Source organism: Macrobrachium nipponense, chromosome 20 (genome assembly GCF_015104395.2).
Source record: "Macrobrachium nipponense isolate FS-2020 chromosome 20, ASM1510439v2, whole genome shotgun sequence".
NCBI lineage: Eukaryota > Metazoa > Arthropoda > Malacostraca > Decapoda > Palaemonidae > Macrobrachium > Macrobrachium nipponense.
Genome location: NC_061089.1, coordinates 15,183,915 through 15,207,333, shown reverse-complemented (window position 1 = coordinate 15,207,333; position 23,419 = coordinate 15,183,915). Strand labels below are relative to the sequence as shown.

Here is a 23,419-nt window from a genome sequence, read left to right as displayed (position 1 = left end):
GTGTACCTTTTAAAGGTTTGTAAATACTTATCCATTTTTTTTTCAGTTAGCCTAGTGCAGGGACAATAAACCGATTGCCATATGAGGTATTAGTTCGTTCCATTTGTATTATTACTTTAATTTTCAGTAGCAGTAGTAGTGGCAGTAGAACCGGCATTTTACTGTTAATAATAATGACAGCTATTTAATGGCAATACAATTATTAAAATGCTGTAAAATACTTTTACCTAGCCAAAGCCCACACCAAAAGCAAACAGAATAACAGGAAAAGTAAATAAAAATGTGCTGCTATCTCATAAGAATCCGAAACGGCAATATTTGAAAGAGAAATATATAAAAACCGGCGAAAATAAACTCTCATCAATCCAATGCACGATTTTCTAACAAAACACCTCACTTGGCAGACAGGAACTGAATGATTCAATTCTACGGTATGACATCATAGCTATGATCATCAGTCCCAGAAATCAATCATACCTACAAATACTGACAAGCATAAAACCAGTAAGATTATTTTCTGGAATCAGCATCACAACTGCAAGCCTTCAACAAGGCAAGTACAGCTTAAATAAAATTTACTAAATATTCAACTACGTTCAGGTTTGTTATAGTATCCGTGCATATTATTATTACATTAATAATAATGTCATTCGTTTCGTAATATTTCTGACAGATACATAGTTACTCATATTTCCCTATTCAATAAAAGCACACATACAATACACACAATTTATAAATACAATACATATATTACTATATATATAATGTATGTATGTGTGTATGAGAGAGCGAAAGAGCGTAGGCCTGCAGGTACACACGTCTAGTCCCCTCTGATCTAACAATGTAAACATGTTCATTTACACAATTCCTGTAATTAAATTTCCAGGTACCAGAGAGCGTGCCCTGCATATTTCCTCGTTCGCATTATATATTTATTTAAATTGTTAGTACTATTCTAAATATAAGTAAAAATACAAATTTATTTGTAACATATATATAAACAATAGATATACACTATACATGTGTGATTCTGGAATTGTTGAGCAGCAGAACCCGCTCATATGTATCAAGCATTTTGTAAGGTGACCTGTACAAAGCATAAAAATAGGTTTTCATGGAGCGTTAAAAGCATAAAAATTATCAATTAACTCGACTGAATACCTTCCGTGACACACGTAAATTACAAAACATCGAGCATGATAGTCATAACCAATTAAATATCAATCCTCCAGACCCCACATTAACACACACATCCAGTAAATGGTGCGTTTTATATTTGATTCCGACAAAGGAAAAGAAATGTATCAATATTTACGAATCTACTTCAAGTTCAACTGTCTATTCATGTGAAGTTAGGTCCGTCATTTTACCTTTCTGAATATTTTTATATCTATCTGCACAGCTGTCTATTTCTAAACATTTATTTGTTTATGTAAAATGATTTCTAAATAGCTCCTTATATCTATCCACCTTGAGTCTACTACAATTCTAATTCCGTGATAAAGACATCCACTCCAAATAGGATCCTAAGTGACCTGTACTTTTAACAACATATATAACTGAAAAATCGTTCATTGCTCTTCTACCAAATGTTATAAAGGAAATTCTTATAAAAATAAGGGGAAAAAGGGAGGTGGGGAGGCAAGTTGAAATATATATGTAACACCTAAGGGCAACAATAACCTTTTATATAGAAAGGTGAAAGGAACGCAGCCGTTGTAATTACCACTTGCTTTGATTGCCTACGGAAAGACTGATTATTTTTGTTTTCGTTTTTTTCGTAAACTGGAGTAGTAACAAAATTGTTTTTGGTTGTACTTATTTTGAAACAAGAGAAAAGCGTAAATATTTTCTTAAATCTTGAAGAGAAATATGCTCCTTGAATACAAGCGTTATAAATACTTCCACGCCTTACATTCATGAAATTATACAACTATTACACAAATTTTACTAACAAAAAAATAAAATTTCTTGGGAAAAAAATCCCTCATCAAATTTAAAACATGCTCTTTTAGTGTTACACAACACGCCCCATGGCCAAGTTAAAAAAAAATTAAATATAGAAATTGTCAGCCCTGTTGACCATAAAATAACCATCCAGAGTTGTCTGTTTATTGTTGATAAGATGGTGGCATATACAAGTGCCTTGACTATCTGATAGTGGTGCCAGAAAAAGTACACGAGCGATTGCCTGAATTCCAAAGGCTGACATTAAAAACTGAAGTGGTAAGCTGGGATAACTTTATAATCGGAGAGGAAAAATAGGATTTCACATTGACAGTTCCAGCAGCAAAGGAGGCTGATGCCTCTATCTTTATCTAAACAGAACTGAGCCCTATACACGTCCTACAGATTGCCTGCTGTGAAGGAAAACTGTGAGACCAAGAGTAATTGTCAGGGGAACGAAACCTTAAACCTAGGGGTACGAGACATGATAGTCAGTGCAATGGTAACAGATAGTATAAGATAATTAAACATTACTGTGAATACATGTAAGACTGTATTTACTCAAGAGATGCAATGAATAGCTACAGAGATAAAGGGCAAAGGTAGACCTTTGCCTTGAAATTTATAATGCTGAAGACATGTAATGAAATATACCAATATAAAATACAAGTGTCTGAACAAAATTTTTTTGAATTCACCGAAATAACGACTTATGATATCAAAAACTTCCATCAACAAAACTCCCCACAGAGAGAGAGAGAGAGAGAGAGAGAGAGAGAGAGAGAGAGAGAGAGAGAGAGACGAGAGAGAGAGAGAGAGAGAGAGAGGGGGGGGGGGGATGCCTTTTAATCTTTAAAGGACATGACAGTAATCAGTATTTTCTCCTTGCTTCAACATATCCTTTCTCCTCAACCGAGAAAGTTTGGCCCAGATATTTGGGTGAACGTCCCACGATTTCTTTATAAAATTTTCATCAATTCTAACTTCATATTGAGCGACTTTCTAAAAGATATGGTGACGGGAATTTAACGGTAACGTAGTATAAAATCATTTTAAAGCCAAACCTAAAAATCATTTAAAGTTGAATTCTACTTTTAAAGTTAGGCTGTTGCTCGTGCGAGTTAAAGACGAGTGCATCGTGGAAATGATAAAAAAAAAGATAAATAAGGAAAAAAAAGTTTAGTTCGAAATAAGAGCTTTTTGAAGATGAACCTGCCTTCAAAACTCTATTTCTGAATTTTTTAAAAAGATTAGAGGGGCGCTTCATTCTTAGTTGAAATATTTCTCCTAACGGTGAAACGCGTACGTATGCTTGACAAGTAACAAATAACTCGGTACTAAGAATTTATGACGAAAATAACTAAATTTACATAAATGATGACAAGATCATTTTTGCTTGAAAAAATTATCTGGCGAAAAAATGGAAAAATAATTATGCAGCTACTGATAAAAAAATGAAAAGTGAAAGACTTTTCTTGAACTGAATGGTACAATATTAAGCAAAATAGATGAAAAACTACTCTTACTAACAGTTGCAAAAAGGGATCACGAAAAATCTCTCGTGATACAAATGGAGTTTTGAAGATTTGCGAAGGACACACACAAGATTTAACCACTTGCTGGAAAATGGGAGGAGAATAAAACGACAGATTCTCGAGAAATAGATCTCTTGAAATTTGGAAAACAAAAAGACACGCTTAGAAGAAACATTTCTTATAGAATCTAACGAAAAACAATGTATTTTCAAGGGCTATTTCTTTTGTAATCTTGAAAACGAAACGACAGGTTTTGAAGAAACATATCTCATAAAATCCAAAGAAAAACGACTGGTTTTGTAGGACTATTTCTTTTGGAAGCTTGAGAACAAAAAAAAGTTTGAAGAAATATTTCTTATAAAAAACAAATAAAAACGACTGGTTTTGAAGGACTATTTCTTTTGAAATAGTCTTGTCATTTTGAGAACAAAACGACCGGTTTGAAGAAATATTTCTTATAAAAAAAAACTAGCGTAGTAGTTTTGTAGGACTAATTCTTTTGAAATCTGGAGAACAAAACGACAGATTTTGAAGAAATGTTTCTCTTTGAACCTTAAAAAAAAAAAAGTTTTGGAGAAATACTACTCCCCGGGAATTGGGAAAACGAAACAACAGCTTCGGAGGAAACGTTTTTCTCGGGATTTGGAAACCAAAACAAAAGCCTCTGATTCTCGAATTTGGAAAACGAAACAAAAGCTTCTGAGGAAACGTTTCTCTTGGAATTTGGAAAACGAAACCAAAGCTTCTGAGGAAACGTTTCTCTTGGAATTTGGAAAATGAATCGAATTCGAGTAATATTCCTCTCATAAACAGAGTAAAAAAAATAAAAAACAATTATCGGTGGGTAAGTTGTAAATCTGTGCATAAATGCAAAGGAATGTTTATCTGTAAAGAAAAAATAATTCACGAAATACTTTTGTTAATAAATGAACACAGAGTAATTAACAAGTGGTAAATATGATTAACTGATAAATGTTTCTGATAACACAAAGTGAAAATATCACAGCACACACAAAGATATGAAAAGCCTTGACAAGTTACTGAAACCTATAAAAATAAATAAAAATGCGCCAATGTTTCTTCGGCGCAAACGAATTTTCTGTATGAGCAACGGCCCATAAAGCTTTCAGCCACAACCCAATGGTGGCCTGTCCTAAAGCATTACCAAACGCACAATTATGGCTAAGTTTAACTTTAAATAAAATAAAAACTACTGAGGCTAGAAGGCTGCCATATGGTACGTTGTGATGATTGGAGGGTGGAGGATAACACCAATTTGCAGCCCTCTACCCTCAGTAGTTTTTAAGATCTGAGGGCGGACAGAAAAAGCGCGGACGGACAGACAAGTAGCCGTCACAATAGTTTTCTTTTACAGAAATCTAAAATCAAAGAAATGTTTCACTTGAAACCTGGACTGTGGCGCAAAATCACATCCCACACTTTACCGATGAAAAAAAAAAATGACAGAAAGAAATGGTGTAAAGAAAAACTAGAAACATCCTACTATAAAATGGGATTATGGCAACGCAAAAGAGAAAAAAAAAGGAAGTATTGATTCGTTTATACCGGCAAAGCGGATTGGGATGTTGCAAGGGGATAAATACATATTTCTATCTACTACTACTGAAGGGTGTTGGGCAGAAAACAGAAAGTGTCTTGAGGCGATGAAAATAAAAACGAAAGGGTTAGTTAGCTCCAATAAAATCATTCGTATTTTCATTTCGTGGCTTGATACATTATTTCATACATACTTATCAAGTGTTGGCTATGGTAATATTTACACAAACGCAAACACATGCGTGTGCAAAGACAGCAAGACTAGAATAGAGGACATTTATAAATATTATCAACCTTATGTCTCGAGTCATCAACACGACATATAAATATATATATATATATATATTATATAATATATATAATATATATATATATATATATATATATACATATATATATATATATATAATTAGTCACAATGCCCTCTCAACTTCTCGTATTCTTCACAATTTTTGGATACACATGTAGTATGTATGTAGTATGTATGTATGATATGTATTATATATAGTAGTATATATATATATATATATGTATGATTTTGTAATATATATATATATATATATAAAAGGGTGTCTATTTATTTTTAACGTCAGGACCAACTTAACTTCAGATATGATTATATGCCGTATTACCAGAGTTTGACTTTCTTAAAATCATATGACATATCTAAATAGTGAAAATTTCATTGTAACTGGGCAACAAAACAACACTGAAGCAACGATCTCAAAATATCCTCAAGATACCGAGACAGCCTCTGAAACAACCGTATCTATGCAAGGACCGTCGCTGCTAACGATCACCCACAGAAAGCCTTCGATAATCATCACCCACCGATTTCTTACCCCCAAACTCCCTCTGCGAGAAAGGTCATTGATCCACCATGCTAAGTGCTCCATGTTTGTTCGGGAATCAACGGGAAGAATGGTTTGCCAATAGCAATAATTATTCCATTGAGGTTATAGAAACTTCTTTGCTGCGTGCCTTCTGCCCCTAGCTGCAGTCCCTTCCTTTCCTTTAACTGTACCTCCTTTCATATTCTCTTTCTATCACCTTACTTTCCACACACTCCTAACAATTGATTCCTAGTGCAACTTCATGGTTTTCCTCCTGTTTCATCTTACAAACCTTTTACAGTCAATTTCTGTTTCAGCGCTGAAAGACCTTACAGGTCCCAGTGTTTGGCCTCTAGCGTAAATTCTATATTCAGTTCAATAGCAATAATTTGATTAAACAAAATAATCAGTAACGTCATGATGATATGGGTACCGTTTATAAATGTCGACTTGGTGGTTCTTGGCTCCTGCTTCGTTGAACTGATGAACTGAGTTCGAGTTCTGCATGCTGCCTCTTAAGTTCCTCGCATGTAATTAAGTAGTTTAGTGTCAAAAGAGAATAAATTCTTTCACCACCAAGTTATAACGTATTCTTGAATGTTTCCTTCTAGTCTGTTTTAAAAGGTACACACAAATTTAGTGGCATAAACATTATTACTGATAAAAATCTTTAAACACTATTTTATGTTAAGTGCGTACTGAACTGAATTGTTCATCTTCTGAGAAGTCATGAGACTGAAAACAATTCAGAATTCATAAACAACCAACATGACACGTTTATACTTCACTATACATCTACGCAGAGTTCTGGTGAAATATACTTCACAGCTACTTTTTTAAAAGCAACGATATCAAAGTTACAGTGGACTGCATTCGCGACTATTATTACTACTGCTGTTGTGGTTGTTAGGTTGCTGAAATTGCAGAATTTAATATGATATGGAGCCGTTACTGCATGACAAGCTTGACGACTTATTTTCCCCAGTCTCATAATTCTATATTTGAAGTTAATTGATAGTCAGCGGAGGAAGAAGTTACCGGACATAGAATGCACTCGGTAATTTGTTTACGCTGTTACCGTGGTACTGCCATGCATACGGAATGAGATGAACGAGTGGGAAGCCAATCTCAAAATAATGGGGTTTAGTGGTAAACAATGTAAGTGTCCCAGAGAAATTTTTTTTTAGTTCATTTTATTTTTCTTTCAAGAGTGGCAAGACCTGCCTGCACTTCAGCTGAATGCGAGGGGGCTCATTTTTCAAAAAACCTGACCGGTGTCTAAACGGGGGTTCGAATTTTAATGGTTCAGGAGATATAAATCTCTGGGAATAAAAACGAGAAAGGTGGTTATCATAAGTATCATATTTTTCTTTGCTATCTGGTCAACCTTGAGATAGAAATACATATACATTCAATAACAACAAGAACAAGTAAAATAATGCGCCGATGTTTCTTCAGCGCAATCGAATATTCTGTACAGGGTATAATGCTGTATGAAACTTTCAGCCATGGTACGTGAAACTCGGCCACGCTCCTGTGGTGACCTCAGTCAAGGCCCACGAAACTCTGCCACGGTCCTGTGATGGCCTCAGTCACGGACCATGAAACTCTTTTCCGTTGCCCATGAAACTCAGCCAAGGTCCGGTGCCGGCCTGTGCTGTCGGTACCTAAAGCGGTGCCAGATTTGCGATTATGGCTAACTTTAACCTTAAATAGAATAACAACTATTGAAGCTAAAGGATTGCAATCTGGTCTGTTAGATGATTGGAGTGGATGATCAACATACCAATTTGAAACCCTCTAGTCTCAGTAGTTTTTAAGATCTAACAGGCAGAAAAAGGGCAAGCGGACAGGAGAAGGGCAGACGGACAGACAAAGCCGTCACAGCACTTTTCTTTTACATTAAACTAAAAGTAAATGACCACTACAGTTAACTAAAAGTAAATCAGCTCTACAATTAAGTAACACCGTCAATGCATAACTTCCGTCAGACGATCACTTTCATGGAACAAAGCCTCTGCAGGTCCTACTGACACTTCACTGTCGTCGGGGCTCTTCGCTGCTGCTACGAATAACCACTAAGTGACCTGACATGTGAAACGATTCACTCGAATCAGTACCAGAAGAACAGACATAAAGAGAGCCGAGGTTAAAGTAGAAACAAAATCTATTCAGGAAACGTCACAAGTTTATTGAAAAATGGATGATTCAATTGAGGATGTTACCTGTCCCCGCAGCCACAATTTTTATGAATCTCACATTATCCACAACTTAGGTAAAAGGGTATGATTTCTTTCTCGACTTCCCTCAAGAACAGAGCAGAGTAAAAGGGAAGACTGCTGCCCGTTGAGATAAGTCACATTTCAAGACACAAAACGTCATCACATTCAGAATGTCACCAACCATCAACAGCACCCTCAATCTTGGTCAAGTGTAACTTAAAAGATAAGTCTTTCATTAGGTTAACAAAATAAAGCCTTGGACAACAAAACGAAGGACTGAGGTGACCATCTAATAAGAGGAGAGGCTGCACAATTTCTCCTTCGATTTTCCTTCTTACTCTTATAATATTGTTCCCCAATATTATGCGTTTGACAGAATATACTAATATTTAGCAGGTGAATGACAAGGTTAGCCGAGACGACAGGAATCTTTCACCTACTTAAGAAATATAACCTCCTTAACAGCTAAACAGATGGATGCGCATACATTACCCTCGAGGCAGATTTGAGACTGGTCATTAGGGGAAAATATAGTGGTGAAATGGAAGTAATGTTGTAGGAACGTCATTGCGTTAAGGAATAATGAAGATATGAGGCATATAACAGCAAAAGAAACAGACTAGCATAAAACAAGGCCCTGATCACTCAATTAGTTAGCCAAAAATACATGATATTTACAAGATCTCCATAAATATCAGATGACTCAGTAGGTACAGGGAAGTCTAGTCAGATATTGGTCAACGAAGAGAAATAGGGGGTTACGTGCTTACATATACTATATATATAAATGTAATACTTGACAGCACGTAAAATCGGATGTCTTAATGATACGTGTCGGCAGCATGCCTAGTAGCTTACTAATGTTAAATACACTTGCAAAGTTGCTTACTAATGTTAAAAACAAAGAGACTTATATATCTTTATTTACCCATATTACAGATTTCTCTTTATCATAATTATAAGTCTGCCGTGCCACCACAGACATCACCATCCAACGTGCAAGGCTGAAGTCTAAGGAACTGATCGTTAAGCAAAAGAAGGAAACGGGAACAATGAAAGACATACGTAGACAAACTGCCAAACACGTAAGTAGAACTCCTGATGAACAAAGAAATATAAACTCCGATGAAAATGATTCTCCTTTGAAAAAGAATTCTAGCACTCCCGAAACAGAAAATGGAACTGGGAGAACCGCGAAAGCAATTATAAAAATTCATTTAATATTAACCAAGAAAAAAACGGGAACTTTTGTTAAGAGATCATTACGTGCGTCCTGGAATGCCATATTGTGGGCAAACGACACGCTGGGTTCTAAATTAAAAGGTCTCCAAAATAACTGGGAAATTGTACTTGAATGGTTACCACCAGCTTCTCCTCCCACCTCTCTCTCTCTCTCTCTGCTCTCTCTCTCTCTCTCGCTCGCTCTCTCTCTATCTCTCCACTCTGTCTCTCTCTCTCTCTCTCTCTCTCTCTCTCTCTCTCTCTCTCTCTCTCTCTCTCTCCAAATCACACACACACATATATATAATATACATACATATTATATATATATATATATATACATTTATAAAATATATGCTTGTACATAAGTATATATACACACAAGGCATTATAATATACATATATATATATATATATATATACTATATTATATATACCACCTTGATTTTGTCTTTAATTACATTTTAGAGGTGGGGGGGGGGGGGGGGGGGGAGGGGTCACCAAAGATGAGAAACTGACCTTCTAGTTTCTAAGCTACCACTTGGGACAAGGTTGCTGGGCCCACACCCTTGACTTTATATACCCTGGAAGATACTAATACGTATTTACATCCAAGTAAACTGAATATTTACAATTAAATCTGGAATCCTTTACCTCCCTCGGTATTCCTTTTGCTTAGGAAGTGATCTCCCACTTCGGTGGGAAATGTCACCTACATTGTCATCAGTCTTTTTAGGGAATAAGTTTCACTTGATTGTCTGTCAGTGAAGACCTGCAGTAAATTTATCTCCTTATTCCTTAATATTTCTATTATTATTATTATTATTATTATTATTAATATTAATTAATAACAATGTAGGGTCTGTCTACGTTTCCACCTTATTATGGTTTTTTCTCTTTCAATTTTTTTATGTCTCTCTCTCTCTCTCTCTCTCTCTCTCTCTCTCTCTCTCTCATTTTCGCAGTCTGGTCGCCTAATGGAGGGAAAAACGCTAATGAACATAAATGGGTTGGGAAAAAGGCCGGGGAAGACTTTATGCCCATAAAGGTCCTTTTCCTCGTAAGCATCAAGGGGTGTGACTCACCCCTTCTGGATTTTTTTTTCTTTCTTTCTTTCTCCGGGTTACTGGTCTCATTCATTAGTTCAACCAGTAGCCCCAAAACCTCCTCCGACCATTCTCGTTTGTCATATGCATCTCATCCTTTCTTTTCTCAGGACTTTCAACGAGAGAGAGACACGAAGAGCAAGTCAGCCTCTCTCGAGCATTTTGGTTCATTTTTTCTCCATTTCAAGAGAATAGGCAATGCCACGAGTAAGTCAGTTCCCCTACCTAGCAAAGGCACGGAGAGAATATACAAATGAAAAGCCTATGGGAAGAAAAAGCAGGTCTTCCCCCAAAGCAAGCAACAAGCCCGCCTCTTGAAAGAATACAATTTGAAGGGCTCGTGGGAAGCAGATGAAGGGACAGAATGAAGAACTTGGCAATGGAGGGAAAGGAGTAAACATATGAAGTGGCGGCAAGGCAGGGATAATGCGTCTATTCGAAGTGATGGATTCTCGCCTTTGGCTCAATGGAACGATTGCTTGAATACAGATGTACTTGCAAAAGAGGAAGACGCATACTTAGTGACCGGAAATATTCGTAAAATAATACAAAACCAATAAAAAAGGTTAAGTAATTGGGTGAAGGGAGGGAAGTGGCAATTTTGAATGATATGATCACTCCAGTGCGTAAGGCCATTGGCAACTGGAACAGAAAAAGTGCAAGGATGCCTTGCTTTTTGTTAAACTATCTGAGGAAGAATAATACAGATCATGTACCATGACGAAAGAAAATTAATAACTTATTTTAAAAAAAATCTCTAAATCAATCGTCACAATCATTAAGTTCCCTAAATTCCAATTTATTAGTAACTTTATCACGAGAGTCCAACCCGCAATGTAAAATATTGTTTTAAATTGCTTAGATTTTTAAGTTTATTTTTCTTATTTTATCAATCATGCTCCCTGAACTGATACAGGATTCTGCCAACATGAACAAAGCACCAAATACAGATTACGAGAGAGCAAGAACCCATAGAAGCGAGGAGACTTAAAAAAAAAAAAAAAGGAAACTAAACAGAAACATCCGGCGGGTAGGCAAGAGGAAGGACCCTAAAAGGAATCAATCCATCAGGGACTTTGCCTAAGGAAAGGGCATCCATCCTTCGCCAATATATGTAGGATCCATCGCTGTTTGCCCTGATAACAACTACACAGAAGAGGACCCCATCAAGGAGTAGGGAGGAAGATGGGTAAATGCTGTGATACACAACTCTATTTCTCGTTCTGTATTACCCCACACGCAAGAGGGCTACAAGGAATATCATGATAGAAAGAGAGACGCGGTAGCGTCTTCTCAAAGCAAATTATTTTCATTCAAATTCGTTTACTTATTTTAGCAGTAATGTTCTTGTGAGAGAGAGAGAGAGAGAGAGAGAGAGAGAGAGAGAGAGAGAGAGAGAGAGAGAGAGAGAGAGAGAGAGAGAGACGAAACAACGGGAACCTTTAGAGGCTTATGTACAAAATCAAACTGACAAGGCGAACGATACCTTCAGAAATAGAGAAATACTAACACAACATGAATTAAGTTTCACCATTTTCACGCAAAATTACTATTCACAGGCACAAGGGTATTCAGAGCAAAGTTAAGGCAATTTTAAAAAGTGATTATCGTCTTCTGCGTAACTGGCTCATAAGCATTAGTATATGAAGATTTTATTAATCTACTGTATCTGACATTGGAGCTATCAAGAGGACGTCTGAATGTGATAAAAACATGCTTAGCATATCAAAATGGACTATTTTCATTGTCTAAATGATGGCAATATAAAAATGCTCACTATATGTTACACACGAATACCCTGACTCAACAAGGCACCATCGTACAAGTTTATGTCTCTCCTTATAGGATGTGCCTATCAACAACCACTAAGTCTGATCACGTTAAAAGGAAACCAATCCCCTTGACAAAGCAGCAAATACTCATTCTCTCTCTCTCTCTCTCTCTCTCTCTCTCTCTCTCTCTCTCTCTCTCTCTCTCTGCGTTCCCAAACAACGCGTGCTTTCGTTAAGTGAATGACTCGGAATCTATTTACAACTCGGTTTCACATCAATGACCTTTATGATATTGTTGTTGAACACGTATGCAAATCCTCTCCCGTGTGACATTTGAACAAAAGCAAGCACGGAGGTAATTGGGACAGCACTGGAAATTAAAACAGAAGTGAAACCAGACATATATACATACATACTTAACATATACATTATATACATAAATGCATACATACAAAGGCTAGATATATACATACACTGCATACAACTATAAGCTTTTTCCCTTATAGGGGGTGGCACCAGAGTATGTTAACCTTCATTTTATCAGAACCCTTTTTGGAATGAGGTTGCCAGATGCAATTTCCATCTACGACAAAATTGAGTAAATATGGAACTTTTAGGGGATACTCATTCAAGACATCTGCGGAGGACTGACCTGCGATCCCTCACTGAACTCATCCACCTTGGTTACGATCTACCACAGTCGACCAATTGTCAGGTACACAGTTCATTGCCGAGTTTAACAATACCCCAGCCTCAGCGACATTCATTCTTTAATAACAGAAAGGAGGACGAATAATGAATTGCAAAGTTCCACAGAATCAATTACTTAAAATAACTACATACGAATGCATTGAAACGGAGGTAAAGATACGGTATAGAGACACTGTCAAATAAAGAACAGGTGCCTCCACATTATATATTAAAGGAACTATTTTTGTTCATTGACAAAGAATGTCGATTTCCCCTTCGGATACATTTACGATCGCCCTATTCAATTTACCTATATTTATATCACCTTTTTTTCATCCCTTTAAAAAGGAACTCCATGACATTTACAGGAGTTACGTGGACAGAAGGCATTATGACGACTGGCCCGGTCTCCTCGTTACATGACAGGTCTAAACTCCAACTTGTTCGCCCAATTATATTCACAGCTATAGTAATGCAATGAGGGCGAGACAGAGAGAGATCTATAGATAGATCATCAATGATATGCTTGTATTTTTAAATTTGATCCGAAACTCACGAACAATGCCTTCAAGGGGAATTTACAGTGTGCTAAATTCTCTCTCTCTCTCTCTCTCTCTCTCTCTCTCTCTCTCTCTCTCTCTCTTCAGCAAAAGGAAAAAAAATATTGTACTAAATAACCACCATTTTTTAAGTCAGTCCACATTATCCACGGCCACAAATACGAATATTTTTAGAATTTTATAATCAAGTGTGTAAGGAGTACTTATAAGCATGTGTACAGACTATGAATATTATGAAAAAAAAATAACTCATTTTTGTACTCGGCGAAAACAACTGATTTCAGCAAATACTGCATCAACGACACCACTGCAATATTTATACCGCTTTTTAGGCCAATAAATCTTTACCAATAGTATTTGTGTCACGCAAGCTTTAAAGATTATCTATGGATACATACTTCGCTATTCCCTCTAACCACGAAGATGTCATAAATCTTGCCAGCGATACTGATAAGACACGACGTCCACTAAAAATGACTGAATGTCTTATATGTCCTCTTAAGATGATTTGTTGACAAAACTCTGATATTTCATTTATGACATTCCTCATATAAACAATTGACAACAGCAAGAAGAGATACAAGCAGCCACATACATAAAAACCCAGGCAATTTAAGGGTACCATACAAAACTTCACACAGGTAGAGGAGAAAAGAAAAAAAAAAAAACTTGTTGGGTAAAGTTAGCCACCTCGAAAATTGAAAGACCCACGGGGGAAACCATAAATCTATTCACGCTTAGGTGTTCCTCATAAAAAACATCCTTTATGGAGTACGAATACGACGGACGAATTCACCGAACACCGTCAGATTTAATATGTTTTAGCTGAGAGAGAAATTAAAAAAGTCCCCACTTTAGGAGGATTAATGACTCAATTACTGAATTCTGACTGGGGGATGTTCATATCACATTACCTCAGCCTTTCATTTTTGTCTTAACTGTTATGTGTGTGTGTGATATATATATATAATCGTAAATGTGTTTGGAATTTTTCACAGCAGGAAATACATAGTTCAAAACAAACGGTCTCCACACCCATGCAAAGATAGCAGTAAAACCAGACAGAAGATTAAAGCCTCACACAGCCACAGAGAAGCGAAGGCGTTGTCTCGTTGGGAAACTAAGAACTGACCGTTCGATTTGGTTTTGGTCGCGAATTCAAATGGACGTTTCTTTAATTAAATAACAGATTTTTTATGAGGGAAAATGGCAGAGAGTAGATAGAAGAGGCACTCTAACAGGGGTGACACAATTCGTGGGGCTGCACGTGAGAAATATATATATATATATATATATATAATTTATAATTAAATATAAACATATATGTATATATATGTATATGTTTAATCCTAGTCTGGGAGCTGTTTTTATCGAGCTTCCATACGCTGCTCCTATCTTGAATGGTTCATTTCACAATTGGTTTTGGCGGACGTTTTACGGACGGATGCCCTTTCCGACTCCAACCCTCCCTATTTACCCCGGGCTAGCGAACGGCGCCGATTTGGTCTCCCTTTGAAGTCCAATATTGGACTTCAAACATGAAAATGACGAAAAGTCTCCTAAAAAATCACCGAGACAAATGTCATGGAAAGTGCGAGGTCGGAATAGACAAAGCAAAATGTTTTGAAGTTTAAAAACTTGATGAATTTCCTGTACAAAAATTTGAGCTTCTCTTAAAACTAGACGAAGGAAATAAAATTCTCTCTCTCTCTCTCTCTCTCTCTCTCAAAGATTTGAGCTTCTCTTAAAACTAGGAAAAGGAAATAAAAGATACCTCTCTCTCTCTCTCTCTCAAAGATTTGAGCTTCTCTTAAAACTGGAAAAAGGAAATAAAAGATGCCACTCTCTCTCTCTCTCTCTCTCTCTCTCTCTCTCTCTCTCTCTCTCTCTCTCTCTCTCTCTCTCCAGCCTGATATTCAATTTTCTGCATGGTAACAAATTCTTGAATATTCAAGGAAAATGGAAAATTCAAACTTCAGCCGAGACCCAAACAATTAAAGAAAAAAAATACAACTCTCAACCAACAGCTACACATTTCTATAGAAGAAGAATTCATACTTCAGCCACAGCTTATATATACTAAGTAATAATAAAAAAAAAATTCAACCGCCAATCTAGAACTCTCATTCGAGAGAAACGGAAAAAAAAAAAAACACTTCTCGTCAAGAACCAGGAAAAAAATATCACTCTCGTCATCTAACAAGTCAGTGAGGTTTGAAAAGCCAAACGGGCTTTTTCATTTTTTCATTACGGATATTTTCATCTCCTGGCTAACGCCATTCGCTGTTGCTTGGCTTCCATTCTCCAAATTTACAGTGCTCTTTTGTTCTCTATTCTGTTTAAGATGAAACAGGAGAATATTCACAGCAATGTTAATATCTCTCCTTTCATTGTGGGGATAAGCAGGGAAAAAATTAAAGCGTCGTTTGGTATGAGAACAAATCATTAAAAGAAGTGCATGTTTTACCATATCTACATATACAGGGTAAATATTCCGAATATATAAAACAAACTGTCGTAAATCTTTTGGTATACGTTTGGAGAATATTGGTGCAGCATTTGTCTGAAGTTTTACACACAAATGATCATATACTTACGTACAAATACACACACAGACATGTATACATATACATAAGGAACAATTGGTATATATTCCAAATCGCTGAGACTTATCCATCCAGCCAACAAGATTGCTGTATGGGTACGACTCTGTCAATCATGTATCCAATTCAAAAGGCAAAGGTTCTTATCCTGGACAAGGTAAATGTGCGCGCGCGCACACACACACTATATATATATATACGTATATATATATATATATATATATATATATATATATATATATATATATGCGTATATACATATTCCCTTTGATAGCATGTTATTCCCTTAGTATGGGGTATTTTTTCACTTAAAAATATACTAGACCTGTGTACCTTTTCTATTCCTAAATCAAAGACTTGCTTAGTAAACTCACTATGATATTTCTTCCAAATGTGTGTTAGAATCACGTTTACCCGTACCATAATGTAAGCCATGTAATGAAGTATTATCTTACAATTGAAATATCCAAGATAGATGGATAACAAAGACATTATCATGGAGGCTTATAAACTACATTCACTTTCCATATGGCCGGGTTTGACTCTGACCTAGAGCTAGACAAGGAACTCAACGCTGCTTCAGCTTCAAGCCAACGGACGGAGATAACACTGACAAACTGTCCTGAAAAACAAATCAAAAGAAAGAAAGGGACTTCTACATAGTCTAGTCCTGTAGAATCTCAATGTCAATATACGGGACGAAGCCCGATTCAGTCTGATACCCTTAACGTAAACAAATCGGGGAAGAAACCATCTCCAGTAACTACTTAACAATACAGCCTTAAGCAACAAAATTAATCATGCTCTCTGGACAAAGATATCAGCTAGTTTAAAACCCAAATACATCGGACTTACATAGGTTACATAACTCCAAATATAGACACTTCTGTAATTAACAATTCTACAGCAGCCCAGGGAAATATAATTTGCGATAATGAAAGCATCATTTCAAGCCTCAACTTAATGTCCCCAAACAAAGATGGGGGGAGGGGCGTAAATACTAGTTTCAAAAGAATAATTTGAAAAAGATTTAACGGACGGCCCATCATGGGTACAATGTGCTTTAATGGCCATAGAAAATGGGGGCTAGGCTACAACGTAATCGAGGATGACACCCCTAGGGAAATGAGAAAAGTAACAGCGGTAAGGGTTCCAATTATATGGAACAGTCACATACAAAATTAGTAAAAAAAAAATTTGTTTGTTGGCAGGGGGGGGGGGTCGACTGAATGCTTTAATCCATATACAGAGCAGAGTCCACGCGATTCTGTTCAGCTCAAGTGTACGCATGTACGGTATACATTCATACACGCACGCTCACAACTGTAAAAGAAGGGAGACTAGTGTAAAACAGGTCTTGTTAAAACGGCAGAACTTTTATTTAAAACAGTTAATAAACAATAGGGTCGCGTGATACAATGTGTGGGTAGGGAAAAAGGGCGTACAGATGAAAAGTGCAATAAGATAACGGTGACACAGAGAGCGTTTACTGCGGATAGATCCATCATTAATGATACATTTCACAATTACACTTTCGAGGGTGTGTATGACTGCTACTATCCCATCCCTTTTAAAAAATATGCGTGATATATATATATATATATATATATATATATATATATATATATATATATATATAATATATAAACACATGCAGATACATAAAAAGCATGTATATGGGCCTTTTTAGCTCCATAGTATACTGCTGGATTACAGTAAACGATTTTTATAGATATATATGGTGTAATGTGTATAAGGGAGTTCAACTCGATGCTCATGAGCATCCTAAATAGGGGTTTGAAGCAGTTAATCTTGTAGTAGTGTTCTGAAACGGAATCATCCTAAATTTTGTGGCTGAGACCGACGTGTTTAATGATATATATGTATGTATGTGTAATATATATATATATATATATATATATATATATATATATATATATATATATATATATATATATATATATATATATATATATATATATATATATATATATATATATATATATATATATATATATATATATATATATATATATATATATATATATATATATATATATATTATATATATATATATATATATATGTGTATATGTGTATGCATATAGTTATATGCCCAGCCTAGGATCGAGGACGCGAGTCTGCAACTTCATTCCTAAACCTAGCAGTATAGGAATGCTGTAACCTTCCAGCCATCCCCTCCAAAGGATGGATGACAATCGGCTGGTGGTAAGAAAGAAATAGAAAAACCTAAGAATAGCTCGATAGATGGCGTGAACTTAATTACAACCCCGCAAAATAAGGTGTGTGTAGTAGAAGGTTTGACGAGTTACTGATGAACCCTGCACGATGAAGCATAAATGTAAGGCGAGAAAGTATCTATGAGTTCAAATTTCCGCCAGCATCCTTAACAATCGACCAAGGTGAGAATGGGTCTCAGCATCAGCCATAAAAAGAGGCCTCATTCCAATAGACTTAACGAAAACTGGAAGGGGCTCCATCTTTCTACCGCCACCTCTTCAACAGTTAAAATGCATATGGTAAAAACAAAATGATATTTAATGAAACCCAGGTGAGGGAGTGGTAACTCATTGTCATTAATGTTCCCCGTCTACTTCTTTCGATAAAATGAATGTGATAATCTAAGATTATGAGTGCACATATAAAAAAAAAAAACTCGCTAGTATCTAAAGTCGAAAGCGACAAGCAAAACAAATGATGACCTTTCCCAAAATATACACTTTATTGACAACCCAACTGATATCATTCGCCGTCGAACATTTTTTTCTGACCATGTATGGTTGTGCCCTTATTCATTCATTACAGTGGCAGGTAATCAGCTTACTACGGCATGTAACTAGTCATTCATGAATTCCCCCCCCCCCCCCCTCTCTCTCTCTCTCTCTCGATATTTACGCTTAAATGCCAAATCACTTTTCGAATACACGCAAGAACGGGGCAGTTTTAGGTAGTTCCACGAAATGTCATTTTAGACCATTCACGAACTTTTGGTATTGGTGGCTGGCAGAGCTCTCCCATGAGATGAAATAGAACAGACGGTCACCTTTACGGGCTAACACACTTTTAGAGAGAGATGGAGACTCGGTGCAATATCATTTTGTAGACATCGACTGGAGTTTTCATCATACGAATTGTCCCTGTAAACGTAGTCTATTATTTGGAACTCATTCTTAATCTATGACATGGATTCCATCCTAATGTATTATAAGGTCACTTTCACTTGTACCTTCACTCTACAAATTACATTCTGTGCACTGTAATACGTTAATCATAGTTTCGGAACACGAAAGCCTTGAACCAGTTCTGTTCACATTAGTACGTTGACCACAATTTCGAAACAAAGCCCTCTCATCTGTCAGACGACACAGCATTAAGAAGAAATAAAGTTTGTTGTAGCTTTGAATGATTACGATCCAACACAAAGCAATCACGAAGCCACTATTAAAATTCCAAAAGTGCCTCGGGGCCCAAAAAACAAGACATCGCGTAGCATGGTAAGAAACTATGATTTAACCCATGCTGAAGCCATTACATACCTTGATGAAACTTCAAATACAGTACGCTAAGGAGACTATCGTGTAATCTGACGAGACTATCTGGCATAATGGAGCGACTAAATTTGCCTAGAATAAGCATTAAACATGCTAATGAGACACGTTACTTATGGTTACTATATTGCAGCCTCAACTCAAGACTATCACACAGCTCACAACACTAATATGTATTCTACGTCAATAAAGACTATAATGAGCTTATACCAATACTATGGAAAAGTAAGGGCTATCAAGTAGTGAGAAAAGACAAAACCATGTATCCATTATCATAAAACCATCATAACTTCCAACAAAAACACAACCATGTAGCAAAGAGATACAATTAAGCATAATACTATAAATAACAAATATAATGCATCTCTTGTGTGGCTAAAAGGGACTTACTAGACTGCCCTGCAATTCCAACTCTCACTTCTTTCCACAGGCAAATGTCTTGGACGGACCTCGTACCTCCCTATTTCCTGATGTAAGGCATGGTAGGTAGCTTAGCTGTCATTAAAAGAAAGGCTGATATGTAAGTTTGAGCTTTATCATGTACTCTCAATAAGAGATACAAAAAACTGACTACAGTAACCTGCGGAAGCATTACCATGCAGACTTACAGAGCGACTAATAAGTAACTAAGTTACCATGAGGCCTAAAGAGAGTGTCAATTAGTGAAGCACCAAGGAGGGGTATTGCTGTGGAATAGTTGCGCGCACATCATTCTGCTATGAACGATGTTGGAGGGGGTCAGAAAGGGGCGAAGCCCCTCCCCCTACCCCACATGACATGTCAGGGCATGGGGCCCAAGGCTAGGTTAGATTAGGATGCAGCCTCGTTGAAAACAGGGCCTATCTAAGCAACTCTTCCACATTTTTTACCCAAAATAACTTCTATCAACACTGGCTAGTATCAGAGATAAGGGCTTTCGAGTAGTGTGAAGACAGACTACTTTACAACATAGCTTAAAAGAAAACTACTTACTGAGTAGCCCTGAGAAAACCCTTTTAATGAGTTGACTTGGAAAAGCTACCAAGCAGCCTAAGTGAGCCTCGATAATGGTTACCATGCACCACACATAAAGATAGGCTACCATGCACCTGTTGAAACATTATCATAAGGTTTATAAGATCACAAAACATAGAATGTACAATTACAAATTAAGATTTCTTGTATGAATAACTACAGACCAATGATGTAGCCTTAACCTGATCCCAAAGCTCAAGGTTTGAACAAACCTGAATCTGTCCTAAATGAGGTTAATTGCTTATCAATCTGTGTTGCTGTTATTCTCAATCATCTTGAAATATTTGACTTAACTTAGACTTTAAGCCTTTATATTAGTCCCTTACTGGTGACATTCTGAACCTGAATCTTCTGGAAGTTGCCATTTATGGCCCACTAGTTCTAGAGAGGATGAATTTTAAATTACCTTAGTCTATTTTCACTATTTCTCAATTATCTACCCTTTTATTGGTTTTGGCGGTTCAATAAACTTAAAGCCCCTTTACCCAACGATGTTTTGTGCTAAGTCTGGTTGCAACTGATCTGCAAGTTTTTTTTACTGCAAAACGACATAAGAGACAGCCATTCTATAAGAATGGTTTGTTATCTTGCTAAATCCAAACAATCGAACCAAGAAAATTCAAATCTTAATAAAACTTCTCTGGTGACGGGGTAGTCCTGGGATTTACATCAGGCATCTTATCCTCTCCAGGGTCCTGCCTTAAGGCAAGGGCTCGACCTAGCACAGAGCGAGCTTAATCTAAACCGAACACCAAACGTTGCCCCTTTGTAAACCAAGGCTAATTCATTAATTAACAAAATAATGGGGCAATAATCTTAATAGATGGAATTGTAGTTACGCTGCATTTGATAATATACTGCAACAAAAATGAAAAATATAATTCAACTAGTATTCCTGATCTTTGTAGTACATACATTGCATGCATGTATTGCTAGCCTTCTAACTTTCTGAGGATGCCCTCGTCTAGCTAAGAGGTAATTACTGCTACTCTCTACCTTTTACATAATTTTAACACTTTTTCACTGGCTTCAAAAGTAGTGCATATCGTAAATGACAATACTTGGGATAACAAAATGTGGTAATTGCTATACCTGCATAATTACTGCAGTCGAGTTATTCCGCCACCCTAATCACCAGAAATTCGTCACCTTATTCAAAATTTCATTAACTTTTATTTCTCTCTTGCCATATGGCTAAACGTTCTCAATTTACATTAAAGATACAATACAGTCATCTAATATAACAACGCGATTAATTCAATCCAATCTTTCATGACAACCTGATACACAGTAAAAAAAAATAAAAATAAAAACTCGTGAAGCCTTCGATTCTCTCTCTCTCTCTCCATGGGAAAGGTTGGGTGGGGGGGACTGTACAAGACCACGAACCACTTTTTCTCATGCAGGACTCAGACTACAAGAGCGGAGAACAACCCAAAACAAAGAACGCCAATTCTGGAAAAGCACAACGAACAACTTTGCATATTTTCCCCATGGTCGAAAGTAACTCCCGACAAAACTACTATGCATGGAAGGGGTGTAACATGCCGTTGGAATGGAAGTCTAGCGGATGCGATATAGTTAAAACATCAAAAGATACTGTAGGAATGGACAAATGAATGGAAGAGCATTTTATGGCCGGTCGGGTTTTAAACGTCCACAATAGTTGAAGTTGAGTTCACACTGGGAACAATTAGGAATGAAATCGATGGCGGCGTGAAAACTTTTAAACGCTATAAATGAAATTCTGCAGATAGGCCTAGATATTTTAATGGAAAATCAGAATCACCATTACACTCGTTTTGTTTTGTACAAAAGTAAACTGTATGTCTAATTTACAAGGACGTAACCCGACGAGCTACGATGAACACACCACTTACGACAGTTGACGGTGATAATCTGACTCACGCCTTCTCAGAAAGCATTTTGCATGCAAAACCAATGGCGATTTTACACTAAACTGTACAGAATAGTTGAAATCTTTAACATATTCCTATTTTGACTTTACATTAAAGTCCAATTAATAAACTTAAAATTACGCTGGCCTTTAATAAAGCCATTTTCAGCTTATTAGGCCTATGCCATATCTTCAACTTTAGGTTCTTTACGAGAATGTTATCGTAAACTCATCAACTAGAATAAGCCTAACTATGGCTAACAGTAAGAAAGACAGTTAGCATAACTAGATTTATATCTGTAATGTATTTTTCTTGCTTATCACTAGGCTTAAACGAATAACAAAATATTAGAGATGCTTCGCAATTTATTCCATACCCTAGCTAGCCCTAGCTTTGCAATACAGTGATAATAACCTAGTAACGTTTGTCTATAAGACCATGCTCAACCTAAAACTTAGTTTATGAAATGTATTTAAGGTTTACAAAATGTATGGTTTGGCTGCATCAAATGATAGTACCTGATGGGCTACAACAATATTGCTGGTTTTAAAAATACATATACAGTATGAGTATTCTAGACTTAGCCTAACGTGAGCCTAATCAAGAATTTTCACACTTCGGTTATCCTAACCTCTCAAGCGAGAAATAAGAAATTTAATTTTTAAAAAATAAAAGAAACTTATCAAACGTTCAAACAGAGGAAGAAAAAAGTGAAACTTACCAACGTTGTAACAGAAGACACGCCACATCACACAAGGTCTTTAAAAATCTCCTCTTCATGAAGAGCGTACATATCATATCAAATATCACTATCTCTTTATCCAAAGGTCGCCGATACCAAATGCTATTGGAACCAAGTCCACAGGGAGTGAATTACCCCATTTGAATTCATA

At 36.5% G+C, this 23,419-nt stretch overlaps 1 protein-coding gene across 7 annotated transcripts in view; it reads right to left on the bottom strand.

The window, feature by feature from the left end:
* The window catches only part of LOC135222340 (43 kDa receptor-associated protein of the synapse homolog), a 485,735-nt gene that overhangs the window by 461,975 nt on the left and 341 nt on the right, over positions 1-23,419 (bottom strand). For all 7 annotated transcript variants that reach the window (XM_064260432.1, XM_064260427.1, XM_064260437.1 and 4 more), the window contains exon 1: positions 23,248-23,419. This exon is cut by the window's right edge. The gene's annotated coding sequence lies outside the window, so the exon portion shown is untranslated. The remainder of the gene's footprint in view (positions 1-23,247) is intronic.